The sequence below is a fragment of the Vigna angularis genome, chromosome 10 (genome assembly GCF_016808095.1).
Source record: "Vigna angularis cultivar LongXiaoDou No.4 chromosome 10, ASM1680809v1, whole genome shotgun sequence".
Classification (NCBI taxonomy): Eukaryota; Viridiplantae; Streptophyta; class Magnoliopsida; order Fabales; family Fabaceae; genus Vigna; species Vigna angularis.
The window spans coordinates 16,192,093-16,216,979 of NC_068979.1; the positions used below are offsets into that span (position 1 = coordinate 16,192,093).

The following is a 24,887-nucleotide window of genomic DNA, read 5'->3' on the forward strand; positions in this document are numbered from 1 at the left end:
GTTTCTTCCCCTCAGCGGCCTTTTCACCCCTCAGCGGAACCAACTTAGGTTTCTGAGTGCTGCTCAGCCGTAAACTGCCGCTGAGCGGTGGTTGCGGCTTCTCATTTTGCACTTTTTAATGTCTTTTCTGATTCCATTCCTATCCTTCTTCTCTTCTTTCACCAAATTCACCTTAAAACCTGCATAAAACACTGAAATCAAGCATAAACCTGTCCAGCTCTCTTATTTCTAAAAAGATGACCAAAAGCATGATTTCAAGCTAGTTTCTAAGTGTTAAAGGTTGCTTTTAGTATCAAATTTAAGCATGAAAATAACAGTTTTTCAACTGTTATCACAACCCCAAACTTAGAACTTTGCTTGTCCTCAAGCAAACAAAATGTAACTCAATCTTCTACCAATCTGTACAATGGTTCACTCATTCAAAAATCCTCTTTTCAAGATAAGTAAAACCTTCAATCAAACTCATGACAAAGATTTCAATCAAGATGTGCGTATGCTTTGGGTATTCAGAAAATCACTTAATATCCAGCAAATGCTATTTTTCATGAATGATCAATCAACTAAGCATCGATGTTCATGTGCTCATGGAATATTTCCTCACTAGGTAAAGTGTTTCACTCAAACACAAGTGTATAAGAGGTAATCACTCATTCACTCTACTATCACAGTGTCACATGAATTGACTTTGCCTTTCATTTAACCACAATCAAATAAATTCACAAGCATGCATCATCACAAGGACTTTTCAATGGATTATAATGTGGCTGGGCTAACAAGAAAATTGGTTTTTCTAGATCACAAAACCCTTGAGTTAAGAGAATCATATAGACACAATCATTCTTATTTATTCCCAACTTTCTTTTTCATTGAGCTTTGCTTTTTCTTTTCTTTTCTTTTCTTTCTCTTTTTTTTTTCGCATACTTAATTCTTAGCTCTTAGCTCAATGCTTTCAATTTCCCTTTCTATTTTCCAACAACCCCAAACTTGAACATTTGTCAATACCACAAAATATTTTCTACTTAACTCAAGGTAAAGTTTTCAACAAGGGTTTTAAATTTCTGTTCAAGGCTAGGGGTTCAAAGGATAGAACACATAGTGTTCTCTTTTAGTGGCTTATTTCATGCAATTTGGCTAATATAAGGGTTTCCAACAAACGGCCTTGATCATATAATGCACACAAGTAATTGATTCAATCATAGAAAACCTGGGAAAAGTTATTCATGCTTCCAAAGTAAATAGCACTCAATCACAAAAACTCTGGAGCTCAAAACCTCACATATAAGCTCATTCACATTTGACATACACATCCTGCCTAATATCACAATCACAATCACAATAACTTGCATTTGTTCACAAAGCTTGTGAACCACCTGTATAAGCATGTAATGTGCACATCTCAACATCAATCTATATCAAAGCATCATCAAGCATTACTTATCAAACATTCACAATCATAAGCAAACCATCATAACAGATAAAGTTTCCAATTGAGTACATCAAACCCTATTCTAAAACAAATAAATAAATAATAAAACAAATCCTGCTTTAGTGCTTTGAAAAAAACTCAACCCCTCAATAATGCTCTCTCCCAACCCCAAACTTAGATGGAAACTAGTGAACAAGTGAGTGAAAGGAAGATTTTTTCAAGAGGGGTGAGGAAAAATTTGTAAAGATCCTTTTGAAAAAGTATGTAGGAGTGTGTGTGTAGAGAAGAGTATGAAAAGAGAAACTAAGGTGCAACTTAGGGTATAAGAATACCCTAATGGGCTCGGGTTCCGCTAAGGGGCAACCTAAGCCTAGTTTGCGACACTACCGCTCAACGGTAGTTTGCCGCTCAGCTGCACTTACGGGAAGTGCTCTCCTTCTCCTTAGCTTAACCTAAATGCGTCCTAAACATACCCCACACTGGCTCCCTGCAATAAAATTCTCAGATCACTCATGCACAACCCTATTATGCAACCAAAACAGGATCAAAACAAACAATACAGATAAAATCAATCAACTGGGTTGCCTCCCAGGTAGCGCTTGTTTAAGGTCACTGGCCTGACCCAAAATCCACCAACACCCATCAATAGGTGCAAATCTTTCTTAACAACACCCATCAGTAGGTGTATACAAACTTAGTATCCTTCAGTAGATACTCTTCCGCCTAACATCCATCAGTAGATGTACACCCTGTAAAAAACTTATAACAAAAACAAAATATCCAAAAGTTCAAAATTACATCACCAAACCAAAAATTAAAAGTTCTTAAATCACTGGGTTGCCTCCCAGCAAGGGCTCTTTTACTCCTTTTGCCATTGATCAAATTCATGCATACATGTTTAATTATTGTCTTTTGCATTAAAAACCTACAATCAATCGGTCACAAGTCTTAAATAATCAACAAATCAGATAACTAACTAGGCCGTGAGTCCTTTGGGAAAACGATACTTGGTCTTACCTAGTTTTATTACTTGATACGATTCGGTCACACTTGTCGATTGTTAAACAAGTTTGTGGCGCCGTTTTCGGTGTTCATAAATTTGTCATCAAGTTTTTGGCACCGCTGCCGGGGACTCGTGGTTTAACTAGTTCATTTGTTTGATTATTGATTATCTTTGACTTGTTTTTGAATTTTTAATTTAAATTTCGAATTTTTATTTTCTGTTTATATTTTTCATTTTTTATTTTATTTTATTTTATTTTATTTTTTGGTTATTATTTTATGGTTTAATCCTTTTAGACATCCCTATTTGTGTACGGTTGTCTCAAATAGGTCCTCGTATTTATTTTTATCTCAATTAGGTCCCTATTTTTGTAAAATTGAGTCAATTTAAACCTTGCCGTTAATTTTAATAGACGACGTTAAATTTATTGAGTTAACTAGGAAGAAAGTATACGAGGACCTAATTAACTCAATAAATTTAACGTCGTCTATTAAAATTAACAGCAAGGTTCCAATTGACTCAATTTTACAAAAATAGGGACCTAATTGAGATAAAAATAAATACGAGGACCTATTTGAGACAACCCGACACAAATAGGGATGTCCGAAAGGATTAAACCTTATTTTATTTTATTTTATTTTATTTTTCTGTTTTTATTTTTCTGTTTTCTGTTTTTATTTTTCTGTTTTTTGTTTTTATTTTATCTTCTTATCTCTGATCTTATATCTTCTTTTATATCTTTTTGTGCTAACAATTGTTTTTAGGGTTTTGTGCCTAATGTCTGCAGAATGCAATTTGGTCAAGAATTTAACTATATGGGCACTCAATTCTACCAAACTAATCTCAACCACTGGTGGGAACCTCACTCAAGGATGGATCAAAGCCAATTTTGGCAAGTTGCCGGACAATTTGAGAACCAACCACAACAACAATGGCAGCAACAAAGCTTTAAAATCAACAAAGGGAAGCAAGAGATCTCTTCATTTAGACAAGGCATGGAGGAAACACTAGGTCATGCATGGGACAGGTACAAAAGCCTATTAAGAAAGACTCCCACACATGGATTTGACGAAGGAGAAGTAGTCCTAATCTTCCTTGGAGGTCTTGGTTCACAAACCATGATGATGCTTGATGCCTCAGCTGGAGGCAAATATCAAATGGAAGACTCCAGAGGAAGCTACAGAAATAATTGAAAACATGACTACTAATGACAATAAGTGGAACAGTGAAAGAGGAGCTCCTATTCAACAAAAAGGAGTTCTACAGTTGCAATCCAATTATGCCTTGATAGCTCAGAACAAGTTAATAACTCAACAATTGGAGAATCTCACAAAGATACTTGAACAACTGCCAAAAGAGTTAAAGACTGTTGCACAGGCTCAATCACAATTGTGTGAATTATGTGGAGGTGATCATATCAATGGTCAATGCGCCTTTCCAGCAGAAGCTTTAGAGGATGTTAACTTCATGGCCAATCAATTTCCATACAGTCAGGAGAATTTCAATCAAGGGTGGAAACCACACCCAAGTATTGGTCAAGGACAAAGTGGGCAAGCTGGACAAACTGGGCAATTTAACAAGCAACAGCAACAACCAACCTTATGGCAACAGATTTCTATAATTAATGAAAGATCTATAAGGATTGAAGAAACTCTTCAGCAATTTATACAGAATACTGAATCTTCTCAAAAGAGCACTGAAGCTGCTATTAAGAACTTGAAGATTCAAATGGGGCAGATTACCAAGCACTTGGAAGAAAGGCCTGACACGGATTTTGGGGCTAATACTGAGGTTAACCCCAGGGAAGAGTGTCAAGAGCTAGTGAGTGTAAATGTTGAAAAAGTTGAGTTGGAAAAAGAAGAGAGAAAAGAGAGAGAAGAGAAAGAAGAAGAGAAAATTTGTGTGAAGATTGAGAATGTCAGTAGAAAACGAAAAGAAAAAAAGAAAGTGAGAGAAAAGAGAAAGAGGACGAGAGGAAAAAAGAAAGAATCATATGAAAAACCTTGTCCCCATCCAAAGAAGTATCATAGGAAGAAGGAAATTGAGCGCTTTATGGAAATCTTCAAGAAATTGGAGATTAAAGTTCCTATGATTGAGACATTGCAACAGGTTCCTAGTTTGATCAAATTCTTGAAGAAGTTCAGTAGAAAGAAGAAAAAGAAGAAAGAACATGAGCTTGGGTCAAGCTATTGACGTTAAAAGAGCGCTTGTTGGGAGGCAACCTAGTGATTTAAAAACTTTTAATTTTTGATTTGGTGATGTAATTTTGAACTTTTGGGTATTTTTGTTTTTGTTATACGTTTGTTACAGGGTTTACATCTACTGATGGATGTTAGGCGGAAGAGTATCTACTGGAGGATACTATGTTTGTGTACACCTACTGATGGGTGTTGGTAAGGAAGATTTGCACCTACTGAAGGGTGCTAGAGGATTTTGGGTCAGGCTCGTGACGTTAAACAAGCGCTACCTGGGAGGCAACCTAGTTGATTGATTTTTCTGTATTTTTTGTTTTGATCCTGCTTTAGTTGCATAATAGGGTTATGCATGAGTGATCTGAGAATTTTATTGCAGGGAGCCAGTGAGGGGTATGTTTAGGATGCATCTAGGTCAAGCTAAGAAGAAGAACACTTCCCGTAAGTGCCGTTGAGCGGCAAACTACCGCTGAGCGGCAAACTACCGCTGAGCGGTAGTGTCACAGAAGGGGCTTGGGTTGCCCCTCAGCGGAACCCGAGCCCATTAGGGGTATTTTTATACCCTAAGCTACGCCTTGGCCTCTCATTTTAGATTCTTCTCTGCACACACTCCTACATACTTTTCCAAGGTTGTCTACAACTTTTCCCTCATCCCTTTTGAGAAAATTTCTTTGCCACTCACTTTCTCACTTGTTGTCCATTTAAGTTTGGGGTTGGGAGAGAGCATCATTGATGGGGATGAGTTTTTCAAAGCACTAGAGCAGGATTTGTTTTATTATTTATTTGTTTTTGTTTAGGGTTTGATGTACTCAATTGGAAACTTTATCTGTTATGATGGTTTGTTGATGATTGTGATTGTTTGATAAGTAAAACTTGAATGATGCTTTGATATAGATTGATGGTGAGATGTGCACATTACATGCTTATACAGGTGGCTCACAAGCTTTGTGAACAAATGCAAAGTATTATGATTGTGATTGTGATATTAAGCAGAATGTGTATGTCAACTGTGAATGAGCTTTTATGTGAGGTTTTGAGCTCCAGAGTTATTACTTTGAGTGTTATTACTTTGGAAGCATGAATAACTTTGCCCAGGTTTTCTATGATTGAATTACTTGCTTGTTTGCATTATATGATCAAGGTCGTTTGTTGGAAACCCTTATATTAGCCAAATTGCATAAAGTAAGCCACTAAAAAAGGACACTATGTGTTCTATCATTTGAACCCTTAGCCTTGAACATAAATTTAAAACCCTTGTTGAAAGCTTTACCTTGAGTTAAGTAGAAAATGTTGTGGTATTGATAAATGTTCAAGTTTGGTGATGGAAGACCATCTAAGACACACATTGGACCTCTTACTAGAGCCATGGCAAAGAGGATTCAAGAGGAAGAAGGATCACCTACCATTTTGCTTCTATGGAAGGTAATTTACATTAATCCTTCTTCCCATAATTAAAAGCACATTTTTTCTTTGCTTTGTAGGATTAATAAAATTGGAGGGAGCAGCTGCCAACATAGCATTTGAGCACATGAAAAGAGAGACTTGGAGGGAGAAGCTTGCTGCCAAAGCTATCAAAAAGCTCATAACCTAGCTAGCCCAGCTTTCACGTGTGCTGCTGAGTTGGAATGAGGCATGTTTGGAGCTGAAGCAAATTGGCGCCTTTTTCATTTGCTTTTGGATTGAATTTCATTTCAGATTTGAGGCTCTTATCTTCCTATAAATAGGAGACCTCTTACTTTTGTAGACACTTTTGAGCTTAGTCTAATTGCTGTAGAAATGAAATTCCAGCTTATCTTTGCTCTTGAGTCAACCCAATTCTTCACTTTCTTTCTCCTTACCTCTAGCTTCCTTCCAAAGTAGAAGGCCCTCTGAGCTGAGAGGTTCTAACCCACTCCATTCCTCACTGAAACAATACCATTCTCTGCATCTATTTCAGAATTTCGCTGCCTTCATTGCTCACTGGAACGCTTGCTGTTTGGTTTTCTGGTTCAATGCCTCTCACCCATAGCAAGCTTCCATCAAGTGGTATCTAGAGCTCTGGTTGTCCACTGATGAGTGCATATTTATGCCCACATTTATGCTTTTAAATTCAAATTTTTGATGACATAACTATGCTTAAATGGTTGATTTTTAATGAATTTGTGATGATTGGGATTGTTGGGTTTGGGAATTAAAGAGACGTAAAAAGTGAGTTTTAGCGCATAAATTATTCTTGGATGTTCTAATGTTTATTGGTGCAGCTAAGATTATAAATTCTATTGGTACAATTGGCAATTCAAGGCCCAAAATCAGATTTTATTTGGAAAATAATATACAGATGGGCCAAATAAGCAGACTTTACCCTTGCACCCCCTAAAATCCCTAAATACACTCCTATTTCTAAAACAGGCCAAAGACCAAGCCCAAACACTAAGCCATTTCTACTACACCTCCCTAAGTTTCCTATACACACCCCTCCTAAGCTAGACTCCACCAGATCATGCCACATGTCCAAATCCTCCCCACACAGATCTAGCCAACCACATCTCGCCACCTCAGCCCTAACACATGTGCATCATCTTCTCCAAAGAGAAACCCTAATCCAAACCCTAGCCGCCACTATCGTTCCGCCGTCAATGTCAGCGACTGCCGCAACCTCCACGACCACCGTCAACGTCCGCCGCGCCGCTCCGTCACCGGACAGCTACCACCAAGGCGCAACTTTCTAGCACCATCCGCAACCTTGCCGCGCCACTCCGCCTCCGTCGCGCATCATCACCCTCACCGCCGGCCAACTTCTTTTTGTTCCTCGCCGCGCCGCTCCGCCGCTAACCTCAGCGCCATCGCTCTGTCACCGGACAACCCAAAGTCGCCATCACTTCGCGATCCTCGCCGCTACCATGACCGTAACCAGTCTCGCCGCCGCCGCGCATTCCTCCTGCGAAATCATCCACGCTTCTCGTGCACCACCATCGCTAGAGTCCCGATTCGTCTCCTTCGAAATCGTCACGCACAGCAACCACGCCAGCTGCCGAGAACCACCACCTGCACTCAGAAAAATCACACAGCAAAAACCCAGAAAACCCAATCGCGCCATCAACAAACTGTGAGATCAACCTTCTCCATCTTTGTTTCCTTCACCGCGACAAAGAGCGTCTCTTCTTCCTCGCCATTGCCCAACCTCCATGGCAGCCATCACACGCCACCGCACCTTCCCACTCTGCAATCGGACCTCCTCTGGTCAAAGTTGGTCAATAAGCCTTCTCTGGTCAAAGTCTGGTCAACTGAGGGGCTTTCTTGCAATTTCAGAAATTCAGAAAGGGGTTAAAGTGCAGATAAGAGAATTTTCAGGGCATTTGGACAATTTTAGAAAGTTAGAAAAGTTAAAAGATAAAATTCAGTTGTTAAATTAATTTAATTAAAGAATATCAACAGAAAATATCTTCCAAATAATGTTATAATTATTCAAATCTTTTAGTTATTTGGAAGATATAATATATCAACAGAAAATATCTTATTAACAAACTATTCAAAGTCCAAGCCCAATCAAGCCTATATAAAGAGACCTAGGGACTTCACTTAAAAAAATTCATTCTCTCACACTCTTCTCACTTTTCTTTCATCTTGTATTCAACTCCATTCATGGAGAGCTAAGCATCTAGGGCTATTCTGCTGTAATTCCCTGATGGATTCTGAGGTTACGTTAAGTTAATGCAATTGTTTATTTTGATTATTTATTTAAGTTGTTCTCTCTCTATGTCTTTCATCTCTCTATCTTGTTAAAATCAAAGATTTTTGCATCATAATATGTTTCAATCTACATACATATTGATTATATGAGTTTTAGGGTTTCTAGGTTTAAATTGAGAATCTACTTTGATTTAATTTAGGAACTTTCATATGATTAAATGGTTTTTACCATCAATTAAGAATGTACTTTGATTGATTAGTAATAATTTCAACTATAATCAATTGAGAATTTACTTTGATTGATTAGCTTTTAATTTGGTTAGGAGATTTAAGAATAGACATGATTAAACACAATAAAATTTGATTGAGAATGTACTTTGGTTGAATTTATTGTGAATAATCTAGAAAGGTTTTGCATTTGATTGAGAATTTACTTTGGTTAAATGCATGATCGCCCTCAAATTAATTAAGAATGTACTCTAATTAATTTGAAACTTAAACAATAATCAATTGAACAATTATTCGTGAATAATCGATGATGAATCTATCTTGGAAAAGCAGTGGAATAAGCCTAATTCATCGTAACTATTTTTAAGTTTCTTATTTATTCTTTAAACACTCTTCAACCATTACTTTTATTCATAAGCATTGCATAGCATTCGTAAGAATCACAGATATTCAAAAGCAATTCCGTGTTCGTTGGGAGACGACTCAGGGTTACTTCAACCTTGTCTACTTTCTTGAATACTACTTGGCAATACTGAAGTTGCCTTGAAAAGTAGTATTAATTTGATAGCTTCAACGACAACTTATCAAATTTGGCGCCGTTGCCGGGGAATACGGTTAGTATTTTAAATATTTTGATTCTTATTTTATTTTATTTATTTTTAGTTTTTTTTTATTTTTTTTATTTAACGCACCTACATTTAATATAATTTGAGTTATTTTATAGTCTTTAGTCATTCTTGGTTTAGCAAAAAAAAAAAAATCTTTGTTCTTGTTGTTATTAAGAATTTCTCTTGAGAAATACTTGAGGCTAGTTTGAACACACTCTGGCTAGGAAAGACTTGGTACTTAAGTTGTCCATTATGACGCACCTCTCTTTCCTGGGAGTGGACCCAACAAGTCTCTCTTATCTCTTATTTGAAATCTTTATCTAAAGCAAGAACAAAAGAAAAAGAGAAGTAACAGAGGAACAACTTTCAGCAGATTGCGTAGTGCATGACCAGAGCTAACCCGGGAGAATTTTATCAAATTAACCCGGAAGTTGAAAGGAATTTGCGTAAGCTGCGGAGAAGATTGAAATTTGGGTGTTCTACTGAAGGAACACTTCCTACAACTGAAGTCATTCCACCTTCATTATCTCCAATCACAAACATACCATCAAATCCTTTACCTGATCCTAACCCAAACAATATGGCACAAAGAACCATCAGACAGTTAGCCACCTCCTAGAATACAGTTATCCGAAGTAACATTGAATACCCTAATGAGGAGTGGGAGTTGAGACCTGACCTCTTAAATGCCTTACCAAAGTTCAATGGGTTATCAAAGGAGAATCCACACAAGCACTTGAGACAATTTCACATGTTGTGTGAAAACTTTAGATCTCCCAGGATCACAATAGAGAGCCTTAAAATGAGAGCTTTTCCTTTTACTCTTCAAGGCGCAGCTCAAGATTGGTGGTATTATCTCTCTGCACGGATTACAAATTGGGAAACTATTGAAAGACTCTTTCTTGAGAAGTATTTTCCTGCATCCAGATTGTCAGCTATCCGTAGAGAAATTCAAGATATAAGACAGAGAGATAGAGAGAATCTTAGTGAATATTGGGAAAGATTCAAGAAACTATGTTCTTCATGCCCTCAACTCCAAATGGAAGATTTTATTCTAAGCTTTTATGAAGGCTTATGTCCTACTGATAGGTCATGGGCAGATGCTGCAAGCGGAGGATCTTTCTTAGACAGGTCGCCAGAAGATGGTATAGATCTAATAGAACGAAAGGCAGTAGACAATCAACAGTATGGCACAAGAGAAAATTCAGTGACTTTGCTGAAGGGAGTGCATGAAATTGAAAATGGTGCAGTTGATGGGAAGAAGATAGATGAAAGATTAAATAAGCTAGAAAGCAAACTCGATCACATTGCAAGCTTGTTTAAAACCTCAACTCCACAAATTACTAAGAAGTGTGGAATTTGCATTTCAACTGACCATTATACTGATGAATGTCCTAGCTTGGTGGAAACCACTGTGGAAAATCCATCTCAAGTTTTTGCTGCAAACATGATTGGAGGAAATAGACCATACCAGAACTATCATGACTCATCCTCCAATAGGTATCAGCAGAACATGCAACCTTATGTTCCACCTCGACAAAGGCAACAATCTCAACCTGAAATGTCACTACAAGATTTCATGAAAACAATACTTGAGCAAAATTCAGAAATCAAGAAATCAATTGTAGATTTAACTCAGAGGGTGGAAAAATTAGAGGCTAAGGAATCAAACAAACTGCCTGCACAAACAGTGATCAACCCGCAAAATGTAAGTGCTATTACTTTGAGAACGGGTAAGCAAGTAGAAGGTCCTGAAGGAGCCCAAGAGGATGAAGAAGGAGCGCAAATTGATGACAATGGAGGATCAAATGAACCATCACCTGAGACTACCACTGATAAATCCAGGTTAATATCCTCTAACTCTTCTTCTAACTCTTCTCCATCTTATTCTCCACCTCCTCCATATCCAAATCGGTTGAAGCCGAGAAACAAAAAGTTGGAGGAATTAGACCAAGAGATCTTAAATACTTTCAAAAAGGTGGAGATCAATATTCCCTTGCTAGATGTTGTTCAACAAATCCCTAAATACGCCAAGTTTTTGAAAGAAATTTGTACAAATAGAAGACGTTTTAGGGATAATGAGGTTGTGAATTTGGGAAGAAATGTGTCAAGCTTGATTAAGAAGCATATTGAAATACCGCGAAAATGCAAAGATCCAGGTATGTTTTCTATTCCTTGTGTTATTGGAAATTCAAAGTTTGACAATGCCATGCTAGATTTAGGGGCTTCCATAAATGTAATGCCTTTATCAGTGTTTACTTCTCTATCTTTGGGACCTCTTAAGACTACTGGTGTGGTCATTCAACTGGCCAACCGTAGCACAGTTAACCCTGCAGGTGTGCTTGAGGATGTCCTTATCCAAGTAGACAAATTAATTTTTCCTGCAGATTTCTATATCTTGGACATGAAGGATGATGAAGGAATCAGTCCAACAACTATTATCTTGGGAAGACCTTTCATGATGACAGCACAAACCAAGATAGATGTGCATGCAGGATCATTGACAATGGAGATAGGAGACGAGAAGGTGCGGTTCAACGTGTTGGAAGCTGGGAAGCACCAGATTAAAGATCATTCTTTGTTTTGTATTGATTTATCAAGTGATGTTGTAAACAATTTTTCTTTTTCAAATATGTCGTCCCTAATTTTGGACGAAAAAGGAAACTGTAAAGCACGTGATATTGAGGACGCGGTATTAATAGATGATAACTCTATGGCGTCCGAGTGTGATGTTGAGGTGGCTGAGATTACCTCAGGCAGTAAAATTTTGCCATCTGTGGTGCAACCACCCATTTTGAAGTTGAAACCTTTACCATCCCATTTGAAATATGTTTATCTTGAGAGGGATGGGAAACTCCCTGTTATTATATCTGCATTGCTTACTGATGAGCAGGAAAAACAGCTATTACAGGTTATCAAAGACCACAAGAAAGCAATAGGCTGGACTTTAGCAGATATTCCTGGTATTAGCCCTTTTTGCATGCATAGAATACATTTGGAGGAGGATGCTAAACCAGTGAGACAACCTCAAGGAAGACTGAATCCTCAACTGATGGGGGTTGTAAAGAAAAAGGAAACCAAGTTGCTACAAACAGGTCTTATATATTCAAATTCTAACAGCACTTGGGTAAGCCTTATACATGTGGTTCCCGAGAAATATGGAATCACAATGGTCAAGAACGAGAAGGACAAGTTGACTCCTATTCAAGACATAGGTGGGTCACATAATGTAGTAGTTGACCATCTTAGTAGGATTGAAAAGGGAAAAGATATCATTCCCATCCAAGATGACTTTTTCAATGAAGTCCTACTAGCATTCCTTCCACCATGAAGGAGGTAAGTTCCCTCATACTTTTTCTTTGCATTTTATATATAAGGCATACATTGAGGACAATGCATAGTTTAAGTATGGGGGTGTGGGGAAACAATTAATTTTGTTTCCTATTTTGTTTGTCTATTTTGTTTGTTTTTAATAAATATTTGCATTGGATTTGAGAGTTTGAATCAGTAACTGGAATGATCATGAATTTAAGAAAACAAAATGTGTCATGTTGATATGAGTGGATTGCTTTTATGATTTGTTGATTGAGTTGACTTGAGAATTTCCTGATTAAATCTTTTGTGAAAGAAATTTGAACCATGTGAGTTTTGAACTAATGTTAAGGATGAACCACCATGTGCCATACCTATTTTTCTTGTATGAATTGCCCATGTTTTGTTGATACTCTAATAGTTAGCTTGATTCTATGTTGTGCAACTGAGGTGAATATGCATGATTTGATATGATTGAGGCATTTCTTGTTTTAGCTACTTGGCCAAATAAACTTGTCCTAACATTAATCCATTGAAACCCTCTTTGAGCCTTAAGCCTATTTTTCTTGTTCCCAGTCATTGTCAAATGAGAAAAGAAGAAAAATCATATGTTCCTTACCTTAGGAAAGAAGGAGTAATGGATTCTGTTAGAAGTAAAGTGATGAATAAGTGTGTGGGTGAGTACCTCACTCACAAAACAATAACAAGGGTAAAAAGGAAGATGAAAAATTGAAGTTTAAAAAAAAAAAAAAAAAAAAGAGGAAAAGAAGAAGAAAGAAAAGTAAATCTTCCTTAAAAGAGCAAGAAATAGATTTGTTTTTGAAATCAAATATCATTACTCTTTCTATGTCAATTTCAAAAGCTCAGAAATCCCTAGAAAATTTCCTACCTTTGCCTTGGCCTCAATACAACCTTTGAAAAATCCGCATGATCAATAATTGCATGTTTTCTGAAGTGTGTGAATCTTAGAGTCTTGCTAAATATCAATGGTGTCTACTTACATGGGTATTTTGAGTGTAAACACAAGCAAAAAACACTTGAGAGAGTTGAGGAGAAATAGATACATGCTGATTTGAGTGTTGTCTTTCATATTTGATTTTCTTGGGAATTCAAAAAGGTTAACTCATGTGTGAAGAAAAAAGTGATTCCATTTGCATGTCTATGACAAAGTAATGCCTAAATGATTGATCTATGTCTGGTGATGCTCATTCTTTTGATCCAAAATGCAAATATGAAATAAAATGATTCAGAATAAAGTCTTGGAATTAATCAATTTTGCCCAGGAGTGCAAAAGGATAAGTGCGGGGGTGTGATGAGTGCATATTTATGCCCACATTTATGCTTTTAAATTTAAATTTTTGATGACATAACTGTGCTTAAATGGTTGATTTTTAATGAATTTGTGATGATTGGGATTGTTGGGTTTAGGAATTAAAGAGACGTAAAAAGTGAGTTTTAGCGCATAAATTATTCTTGGATGTTCTAATGTTTATTTGTGCAGCTAAGATTATAAATTCTATTGGTACAATTGGCAATTCAAGGCCCAAAGTCAGATTTTATTTGGAAAATAATATACAGATGGGCCAAATAAGCAGACTTTACCCTTGCACCCCCTAAAATCCCTAAATACACTCCTATTTCTAAAACAGGCCAAAGACCAAGCCCAAACACTAAGCCATTTCTACTACACCTCCCTAAGTTTCCTATACACACCCCTCCTAAGCTAGACTCCACCAGATCATGCCACATGTCCAAATCCTCCCCACACAGATCTAGCCAACCACATCTCGCCACCTCAGCCCTAACACATGTGCATCATCTTCTCCAAAGAGAAACCCTAATCCAAACCCTAGCCGCCACTGTCGTTCCGCCGTCAACGTCCGCCGCTGCCGCAACCTCCACGACCACCGTCAACGTTCGCCGCGCCGCTCCGTCACCGGACAGCTACCACCAAGGCGCGACTTTCTAGCACCATCCGCAACCTTGCCGCGCCACTCCGCCTCCGTCGCGCATCATCACCCTCACCGCCGGCCAACTTCTTTTTCTTCCTCGTCGCGCCGCTCCGTCGCTAACCTCAGCGCCATCGCTCTGTCACCGGACAACCCAAAGTCGCCATCACTTCGCGATCCTCGCCGCTACCATGATCGTAACCAGTCTCGCCGCCGCCGCGCATTCCTCCTACGAAATCATCCACGCTTCTCGCGCACCACCATCGCTAGAGTCCCGATTCGTCTCCTTCGAAATCGTCACGCACAGCAACCACGCCAGCCGCCGAGAACCACCACCTGCACTCAGAAAAATCACACAGCAAAACCCCAGAAAACCCAATCGCGCCATCAACAAACTGTGAGATCAAGCTTCTCCATCTTTGTTTCCTTCACCGCGACAAAGAGCGTCTCTTCTTCCTCGCCATTGCCCAACCTCCATGGCAGCCATCACACGCCACTGCACCTTCCCACTCTACAATCGGACCTCCTCTGGTCAAAGTTGGTCAATAAGCCTTCTCTGGTCAAAGTCTGGTCAACTGAGGGGCTTTCTTGCAATTTCAGAAATTCAGAAAGGGGTTAAAGTGCAGATAAGAGAAGTTTCAGGGCATTTGGACAATTTTAGAAAGTTAGAAAAGTTAAAAGATAAAATTCAGTTGTTAAATTAATTTAATTAAAGAATATCAACAGAAAATATCTTCCAAATAATGTTATAATTATTCAAATCTTTTAGTTATTTGGAAGATATAATATATCAACAGAAAATATCTTATTAACAAACTATTCAAAGTCCAAGCCCAATCAAGCCTATATAAAGAGACCTAGGGACTTCACTTAAAAAAATTCATTCTCTCATACTCTTCTCACTTTTCTTTCATCTTGTATTCAACTCCATTCATGGAGAGCTAAGCATCTAGGGCTATTCTGCTGTAATTCCCTGATGGATTCTGAGGTTACGTTAAGTTAATGCAATTGTTTATTTTGATTATTTATTTAAGGTTTTCTCTCTCTATGTCTTTCATCTCTCTATCTTGTTAAAATCAAAGATTTTTGCATCATAATATGTTTCAATCTACATACATATTGATTATATGAGTTTTAGGGTTTCTAGGTTTAAATTGAGAATCTACTTTGATTTAATTTAGGAACTTTCATATGATTAAATGGTTTTTACCATCAATTAAGAATGTACTTTGATTGATTAGTAATAATTTCAACTATAATCAATTGAGAATTTACTTTGATTGATTAGCTTTTAATTTGGTTAGGAGATTTAAGAATAGACATGATTAAACACAATAAAATTTGATTGAGAATGTACTTTGGTTGAATTTATTGTGAATAATCTAGAAAGGTTTTGCATTTGATTGAGAATTTACTTTGGTTAAATGCATGATCGCCCTCAAATTAATTAAGAATGTACTTTAATTAATTTGAAACTTAAACAATAATCAATTGAACAATTATTCGTGAATAACCGATGATGAATCTATCTTGGAAAAGCAGTGGAATAAGCCTAATTCATCGTAACTATTTTTAAGTTTCTTATTTATTCTTTAAACACTCTTCAACCATTACTTTTATTCATAAGCATTGCATAGCATTCGTAAGAATCACAGATATTCAAAAGCAATTCCGTGTTCGTTGGGAGACGACTCAAGGTTACTTCAACCTTGTCTACTTTCTTGAATACTACTTGGCAATACTGAAGTTGCCTTGAAAAGTAGTATTAATTTGATAGCTTCAACGACAGCTGTTGTCCACGCAAACCATAGCTAAGTGCCTTTCCATTCTGCTGTTTAATTCCAGTCCACTTTGTGCTATTTCTGTTTCTGTTTTCAGTCTAGTTTGTGTTGTTTCTGCTTCTGTTTTGCTGTTGTTTTCAATTCTGTATTGCTTTTCCATTCATTCAATTTTAGTTTCCTTTTTGTGCTTATATTGTCCTTTCATTTTAATCAGTGAAACCTTCTTGTTTGGGTTATTTCCAGCTTTACATTTCAATTCTGTATTGTTTTAAGTCTTGTGCAATTTACTGTTGCAGTATTTTTTTTTGTCTCTGTTCAGTTTTCTTTTCTGCTGAATTATTTCGTTTTAATTGATTTGCAAGTGCTAAACAAGCTATATATATACCAAATAAGGCAATGAGGACTTGATCTAGCCTGGGTTATACAAGCTGAAGCATCAAAATGCAAATCTGTTTTGTTTTCCATTGTGAATTCTGATACAGAATTTAAATCTGGTGCTAAAATTCTAAAACTGTTTCAGTGGTTTTGTTTTGATTCTGAAGCTTGGTACAACATTGTGTGATGTTGTTGAATGTGTCTTAAGGTATAGCAAACCAAAACAAGCACTAAAATTCAATATGCATAGTGTGGTTGCTTAAAATCCTTAATCATTCACCATTTCAGCTTGAACTTCTAGCTTTTCACCGTGCTAATATACTTGATTTGGTCTAATCTGAGTTTGGTCATGCTAAGCATATTAAATCTAGCTTAGATCTGTGTTTTTACACTTCTTAGAGTCATTTCCTTTGCTGTCCAGTTTTTGAATCCATGAAAAACTAAAATTGGTTGGTTAATTGATGGTTTTTGCTGCATAATTTGGCCATAACAAGGGTGATTTTCGAATCCTGTTGTTTCAGTGCATTTGGACAGTTTGAACAAGTCTAAATGGATGATTAAAAGTTGCTAATACTGTTCATTTGGTCAAAATTGAAGTTATATGCAGATTGGATACTTAAACCATCAATTTTGAGTTAAAATTGGAAGTGGACCAGTGAATTTGAGTAGTAAGCATTATTTCAGCTGTTTAAGAGTTTAAACATGTTTAATATCATGAATAAAAGTTGTTTGAACATTCATCCAAGCTGCTACTCATTTTGGGTTCCAAAACCACCATTTTAGTTCATTTTTCTGGTGCAGTTTCTGTTTTTTTCCAGCCACTATTTTGGTAATTTTAGTGTAAAATTCATTGCTGGATTGTGAAAAAGCTGGTTCAATGTTTAAAAATGAAAATACATGATCAAAAGAAGAAGTATCAAGTGTTAAAAAGCTGTTAGAACCAACCAATCCAGATTACAGGCCCTGAAAAATCAAAAACACAAAATCTGAAATTCATTGGGGCATTTTATCAAACACTTCTGAAAATCAAAATCAAAAACACAGTTTGCATTTGGAATAATTTCTAAATTGTGCTTGTGTTTTTCTTGCTTTCTTCATCCATTCTAGTTCCTTTGATAAGTTCCTCTTGTGTACCTACTTTTATTTGTGTGCTGTTCCAATTGTTTGTGTCTAATTTTTGGCATCTAAAAGTGTTCAATACAGCAACTTATACTGGTGCAGTGTGCAGAATTTTGGTGCAGATTTTTAATCTGTTTGGTGTGATTTCTAATGAGTTTTGGAGTGTGTGTGCAAGCTATTTGGGGCTTCCAGCACCAGAGACCTACTCCTACTTTGGTAGTCTTCTAGGAAGTGGTTTGAGCATTGAAAGTGGAGCAAGAAGGAAGACTCAACAGCAGCCCAAACACCACTGTCCAGCAGCTGAAAAAACTCTGTTACAGCAGAATTTCAAACCTGGAAGAAGAGCAACTCACACTTTCATTTTGAGTAGCTTTCTGCAGCAGCAAGAAGACAAAGCTCACATTACTTCTAGGCCTCATTTCAAGTTTATTTACACCAAATATCACGGAATTTGCTGTTTGAAATTGTATTTTTTTTTCTTTGCTGTTTTGGAGCCAAGTGACTTGGAAAAATGCTCTGGAAGCAATTCCAAGTTCACAATTGAACATTGTAATAGTCCAATTTTCGTTTTCTTAGTGTGGAAGTGTGTCAAGGGGCTCCAAGTGTCACTTGCACTTTCACTTAGGGCCGTCTAGCATTTACATTCTTGCATCTTTATTGCTTTCTTTAATTTCTTGCTTAATCTTTTTGTTTTTTTTTAAGTCTTTGTGGTATATAGGATTGCATAGCATTTAGTCAACCTTTCTTTGGTTTTAGGTTCATTTCATAACATTTGAAAAGAATTTGAAAAATTTCTACTTAGAAACTAAGGTAAAAGATAACTCTAAGGAAACTCTGGCTAAGGAAGAACTTGGTTTCTAAGCTTGTCCATTTGTGACTCACCTCTTCTTCCTGGGAGCTACTTAGAAACATCTTTTGCCTCTAGAATCTCTTTAGAATTTTTTCACCAAAAAAAAAAACAAAGAAAGCTTGTAAAAATCTTTTCATTCATTACTTGTCAAACATTTTGAAAACCTTTTGAAAATTTTCCTTTGACAAGAATGAGTCAATCAAGTGTGCAAGGAAGTTTGAAACCCAATAGTGAAATGTCTTTAAGGGAAGAATTTGAGCAAAGATTTGAACAAAGGGATAAAGAGATTAGTGAGCTCAAAGATATGATTAGTCAACTTTTGATTAATCAAGATAAAAAGAAAGAGAGGTCTTCCCATAGGAGAAGAGAAGAATCATCATCTTCTCCAAGTGAAATTGAGCAAAATAGTAGTCATCACAATGATGACCACTACCAAATGCCTCCTAGAAGACAACATAGAGTTAGAGAGCATTACCCAAGAGAGCCTAAGATTGTTCTTCCTTCCTTTCATGGAAAAAATGATGTAGCAGAATACCTAGAGTGGGAAATGAAAGTTGAGCAATTGTTTGAGTGCCACCAAATAGATGATGAAAGGAGAGTCACCATGGCTTCTCTAAGCTTTCAAGGTTATGCCTTAATTTGGTGGACAACCTTAGTCAAGGACCATAGGCTAAGACACTTACCTCCCATTAGGTATTGGAATGAAATGAGAGCTGCCTTGAGGAGGAGGCATGTACCAGCCTACTATGATAGGGAGATAATGGATAAACTCCATAAACTCCAACAAAGGAACATGAGTGTTGAGGAATATAGACAAAAAATGGAATTACTCATGTTGAGGGCTGGGATAAGAGAGGAACCAAGAATCACAATTGCTAGGTTCCAAAGTGGACTCAACTATGACATAAGAGATAGGGTTGAACTTATACCCTACAATGATCTCAATGAGTTAGTCCAACTTTGTGTGAGGGTAGAGTAGCAACTCAAAAGAAAAAGCTCTACTAAGAAAGATTACCCTCATAGTTACAAGAGAATATAAGAGGAAGGGTAGTCTAATTAAGCCAAGATATGAAGAATCTAGAGAGAGGGAGAAAGGAAAAGAAAGAGCCAAAGAACCTCCAAAAGATAATAAAAGAAAGGAAACCAAATGCTTTAAATGTGGGGAAAGAGGGCACTATTCATCTGAGTGTTGAAATAGAAGGTCAACTTACATTCTTGAACATGAGAGTGAAAGTGAGGGTTCTTCATGTAGTGAGTCTGAAACATCCACTTCTGAAGAAGAAGAAACTCTACCTTATGATGGAGATTTACTCATGGTGAGAAGACTCCTTGAGAGCAAACATGTAGAACTAGAACAGTCACAAAGAGAGAACCTATTCCACACAAGATGCAAAGTTTTAGAAAAGACATGTTCAATGATAGTGGATAGTGGCTCTTGTTGCAACTGTTGTAATTCTAGAATGGTAGAGAAGCTTGGCTTAACCACTACTCCTCATCCTAAACCTTACAAACTTCAATGGATCAAAGAGGATGATGGAATAGTAGTTAAAGAACAAGTAAGTGTACCCATTTCCATTGGCAAATATGAAGATCAAATTGTTTGTGATATAGTACCAATGGAAGCTGGGCACATATTACTTGGAAGACCTTGGCAATATGATAAACAAGCTTTACATGATGGAGTCACCAACAAAATCACCATTCAACACAAGGGAAAGAAAATTATTTTGTGTCCTCTTACACCTTCACAAGTAAGAGAGGACCAAATAATTCTTAAAAAGAAGTTGGATGGAGAAAAGAAAAGTAGGAAAGAAGGAAAGGAGAAAACCCTAAACCATGCCTCAAATAAGGAAGTTGCCCAACCTCAAACTTTGAACATTTCTAAAAATCTTTTTCTTGGACAACCTCATTTTCTTCTCTATTGCAAAGAGGCACTTGTTTCAATAAATCATGAACTTGGTTCTCTACCAAAGGGGTTGCAAAAAATTTTAAATGAATTTGATGATGTATTTCCTAAAGAGGTACCAAGTGGATTACCACCTTTGAGAGGAATAGAACATCAAATAGATTTAGTACCTGGGGCCAGCCTTCCTAATAGGCCAGCCTATAGGACCAATCCCATGGAAACAAAAGAAATAGAGAAACAAGTCAATGAATTGTTGAATAAAGGGTGGATCCAAAAGAGTTTAAGTCCTTGTGCTGTGCCTGTGTTGTTGGTTCCTAAGAAGGATGGATCTTGGAGGATGTGTACAGATTGTAGGGCCATCAACAATATAACTGTCAAATATAGGCACCCCATTCCTAGATTAGATGACATGTTGGATGAATTACATGGAGCAAACATTTTTACCAAAATTGATCTCAAAAGCGGATATCATCAAATAAGAATTCAAGAGGGAGATGAATGGAAAACTGCTTTTAAGACCAAGTTTGGTTTGTATGAATGGTTAGTCATGCCCTTTGGCTTGACCAATGCTCCAAGTACATTCATGAGGTTAATGAACCATGTTCTTAGAGAATGCATAGGGAGATTTGTAGTGGTCTACTTTGATGATATCCTAATCTATAGTCAAAGCCTTCAAGAACATCTTAACCATGTCAGAAAAGTCTTGCTTCTTCTTAGAGAATATCATCTCTTTGCCAACTTTGACAAATGTACTTTTTGTCAAGAAAGTGTGATTTTCCTTGGATTCAAAGTTGGAAAAGAAGGTGTACATGTTGATCCAGAGAAGATCAAGGCTATACAAGAATGGCCAACTCCCAAAAATGTAGGAGAGGTGAGAAGTTTTCATGGATTAGCAAGTTTTTATAGAAGATTTGTGAAAGACTTCTCCACCATAGCCGCTCCTTTAAATGAGCTAGTCAAGAAAGACAAACCTTTTCTTTGGGGTGATAAGCAAGAGTTGTCTTTTGAGACTTTGAAGCACAAGTTAACACATGCACCTATTCTAGTTTTGCCTGATTTTTCCAAAGCCTTTGAACTAGAATGTGATGCATCTAGGGTAGGTATAGGAGTTGTTCTAATACAAGGAGGACACCCCATAGCTTATTTTAGTGAAAAACTTAGAGGGGCAACTTTGAACTATCCTACCTATGACAAAGAATTGTATGCCCTCATTAGAGCTTTAAAAACTTGGGAGCATTACTTGGTAACTAGAGAATTCATAATACATACTGATCATGAATCTCTCAAGTATATTAAAGGGCAAGCAAAGCTAAACAAAAGGCATGCAAAGTGGGTGGAATATCTTGAGCAATTTCCCTATGTCATCAAACACAAAAAGGGGAGTACTAATGTTGTTGCGGATGCTTTATCTAGAAGACATGCATTGTTAATAACCCTAGGATCTCAAATATTAGGATTTGATGACATAAAAGATTTATATGAAAATGATGAAACATTTGCATCTACTTATTCATCATGTCTTAAGAAGCCTTTTGATAGATTCTATCTTTCTGAGGGGTATCTTTTTAATAAAGGAAAACTTTGTATACCCCAAGGATCCATTAGAAAACTTCTTATCAAAGAGAGTCATGGAGGAGGTCTCATGGGTCATCATGGAGTTGATAAAACTCTAAATATTTTGAAAAGTAAATTTTATTGGCCACACATGAGAATAGATGTTCAAAGGCATTGTTCTAAATGTATAGCTTGTTTACAAGCTAAGTCCAAAATTATGCCTCATGGACTCTATACACCTCTTCCTATAGCTAATACCCCTTGGGAGGACATAAGCATGGACTTTGTCTTAGGATTGCCAAGAACTCAAAGGGGGTATGATTCTATATTTGTGGTAGTAGATCGTTTTAGTAAAATGGCTCATTTTATACCCTGCCACAAAGTAGATGATGCTAGCTATATCTCTAGACTCTTCTTTAAAGAAATAGTGAGATTGCATGGCTTACCCAAAACTATAGTGTCTGATAGAGATGTGAAGTTCCTAAGCCATTTTTGGAAAACTTTATGGGAAAAGCTTGGAACTAAACTTCTATTTTCTACTACATGTCACCCACAAACTGATGGGCAAACTGAAGTAGTAAATAGATCTTTATCTACATTATTACGGGTAATATTAAGAGGTAATAACAAATCTTGGGATGAACATCTACCTCATATTGAATTTGCTTATAATAGAGTAGTCCACAAGACTACTAATCTTTCTCCTTTTGAGGTTGTTTATGGTTTTCACCCTATCACACCTCTTGATTTACTACCTCTTCCAGAATCATCTTCTTTTCTTCATAAAGAAGGTTCTTCTAAAGCGGAGTTCATCAAGAAGTTACATGAGAAAGTCAAAATCCAAATTGAAAAAAAAACTCAAAAATATGCAAAATACAACAACAAAGGGAGAAAGAAAATAGTTTTTGAAAAAGGAGACCTAGTTTGGCTTCATTTGAGAAAGGAAAGATTTCCCTCTCAAAGGAAGTCCAAACTTAGTCCAAGAGGAGATGGTCCATTCAAGGTGGTCAAAAGGATAAATGATAATGCATACATCTTAGATCTCCCTGAAAGTTATGGTGTCAGTCATACTTTTAACATCTGCGACTTAATTCCTTTCACAGGGAATGATCAACAGGTTGAAGCAGATCTGAGGACAGATCCTTTTCAAGAGGGAGGGTCTGATGGAAGACCATCTAAGACACACATTGGACCTCTTACTAGAGCCATGGCAAAGAGGATTCAAGAGGAAGAAGGATCACCTACCATTTTGCTTCTATGGAAGGTAATTTACATTAATCCTTCTTCCCATAATTAAAAGCACATTTTTTCTTTGCTTTGTAGGATTAATAAAATTGGAGGGAGCAACTGCCAACATAGCATTTGAGCACATGAAAAGAGAGACTTGGAGGGAGAAGCTTGCTGCCAAAGCTATCAAAAAGCTCATAACCTAGCTAGCCCAGCTTTCACGTGTGCTGCTGAGTTGGAATAAGAATTCAGAATTGGTGTTGTTTCAGGTGTGCTGCTGAGTTGGAATGAGGCATGTTTGGAGCTGAAGCAAATTGGCGCCTTTTTCATTTGCTTTTGGATTGAATTTCATTTTAGATTTGAGGCTCTTATCTTCCTATAAATAGGAGATCTCTTACTTTTGTAGACACTTTTGAGCTTAGTCTAATTGCTGTAGAAATGAAATTCCAGCTTATCTTTGCTCTTGAGTCAACCCAATTCTTCACTTTCTTTCTCCTTACCTCTAGCTTCCTTCCAAAGTAGAAGGCCCTCTAAGCTGAGAGGTTCTAACCCACTCCATTCCTCACTGAAACCATACCATTCTCTGCATCTATTTCAGAATTCCGCTGCCTTCATTGCTAACTGGAACACTTGCTGTTTGGTTTTCTGGTTCAATGCGTCTCACCCATAGCAAGCTTCCATCATTTGGGGTTGTTGGAAAATAAAACGGGAAATTGAAAGCATTGAGCTAAGAGCTAAGAATTAAGTATGTGAAAAGAGAAAGAAAAGAAAAGAAAAGAAAAAGCAAAGCTCAATGCAAAGGAAAGTTGGGAAAAGTAAGAATGATTGTGTTTATATGATTCTCTTAACTCAAGGGTTTTGTGATCTAGAAAAACCAATTTTCTTGTTAGCCCAGCCACATTATAAGCCATAGAAAAAGTCCTTGTGATGATGCATGCTTGTGAATTTATTTGATCGTGGTTAAATGAAAGGCAAAGTCAATTCATGTGACACTGTGATAGTAGAGTGAATGAGTGATTACCTCTTATACACTTGTGTTTGAGTGAAACACTTTACCTAGTGAGGAAATATTCCATGAGCACATGAACATCCATGCTTAGTTGATTGATCATTCATGAAAAATAGCATTTGCTGGATATTAAGTGATTTTGTGAACACCCAAAGCATGTGCACATCTTGATTGAAATCTTTGTCATAAGGTTAATTGAAGTTTTTACTTATCTTGAAAAAAGGATTTTTGAATGAGTGAACCATTGTACAGATTGGTAGAAGATTGAGTTACATTTTGTTTGCTTGAGGACAAGCAAAGTTCTAAGTTTGGGGTTGTGATAACAGTTGAAAAATTGTTATTTTCATGCTTAAATTTGATACTAAATGCAACCTTTAACACTTAGAAACTAGCTTGAAATCATGCTTTTGGTTATATTTTTAGAAATAAGAGAGCTGGACATGTTTATGCCTGATTTCAGTGTTTTATGCAGGTTTTAAGGTGAATTTGGTGAAAGAAGTGAAGAAGGATAGGAATGGAATCAGAAAAGACATTAAAAAGTGCAAAAGAAGAAGCCGCAACCAACGCTCAGTGGCAGTTTACCGTTGAGCGGCACTCAGAAACCTACGTTGGTTCCGCTGAGGGGTGAAAAGGCCGCTGAGGGAAAGAAACGAACTTGCGCACTTACCGCTGAGCGGTA

The 24,887-nt window shown here is 37.0% G+C and overlaps 1 pseudogene; it reads left to right on the forward strand.

The window, feature by feature from the left end:
* The first annotated feature begins 10,607 nt into the window (after nucleotides 1-10,607).
* LOC128194410 (uncharacterized) lies at nucleotides 10,608-23,125 on the forward strand (annotated as a pseudogene).
* The last annotated feature ends 1,762 nt before the right edge of the window (nucleotides 23,126-24,887 follow it).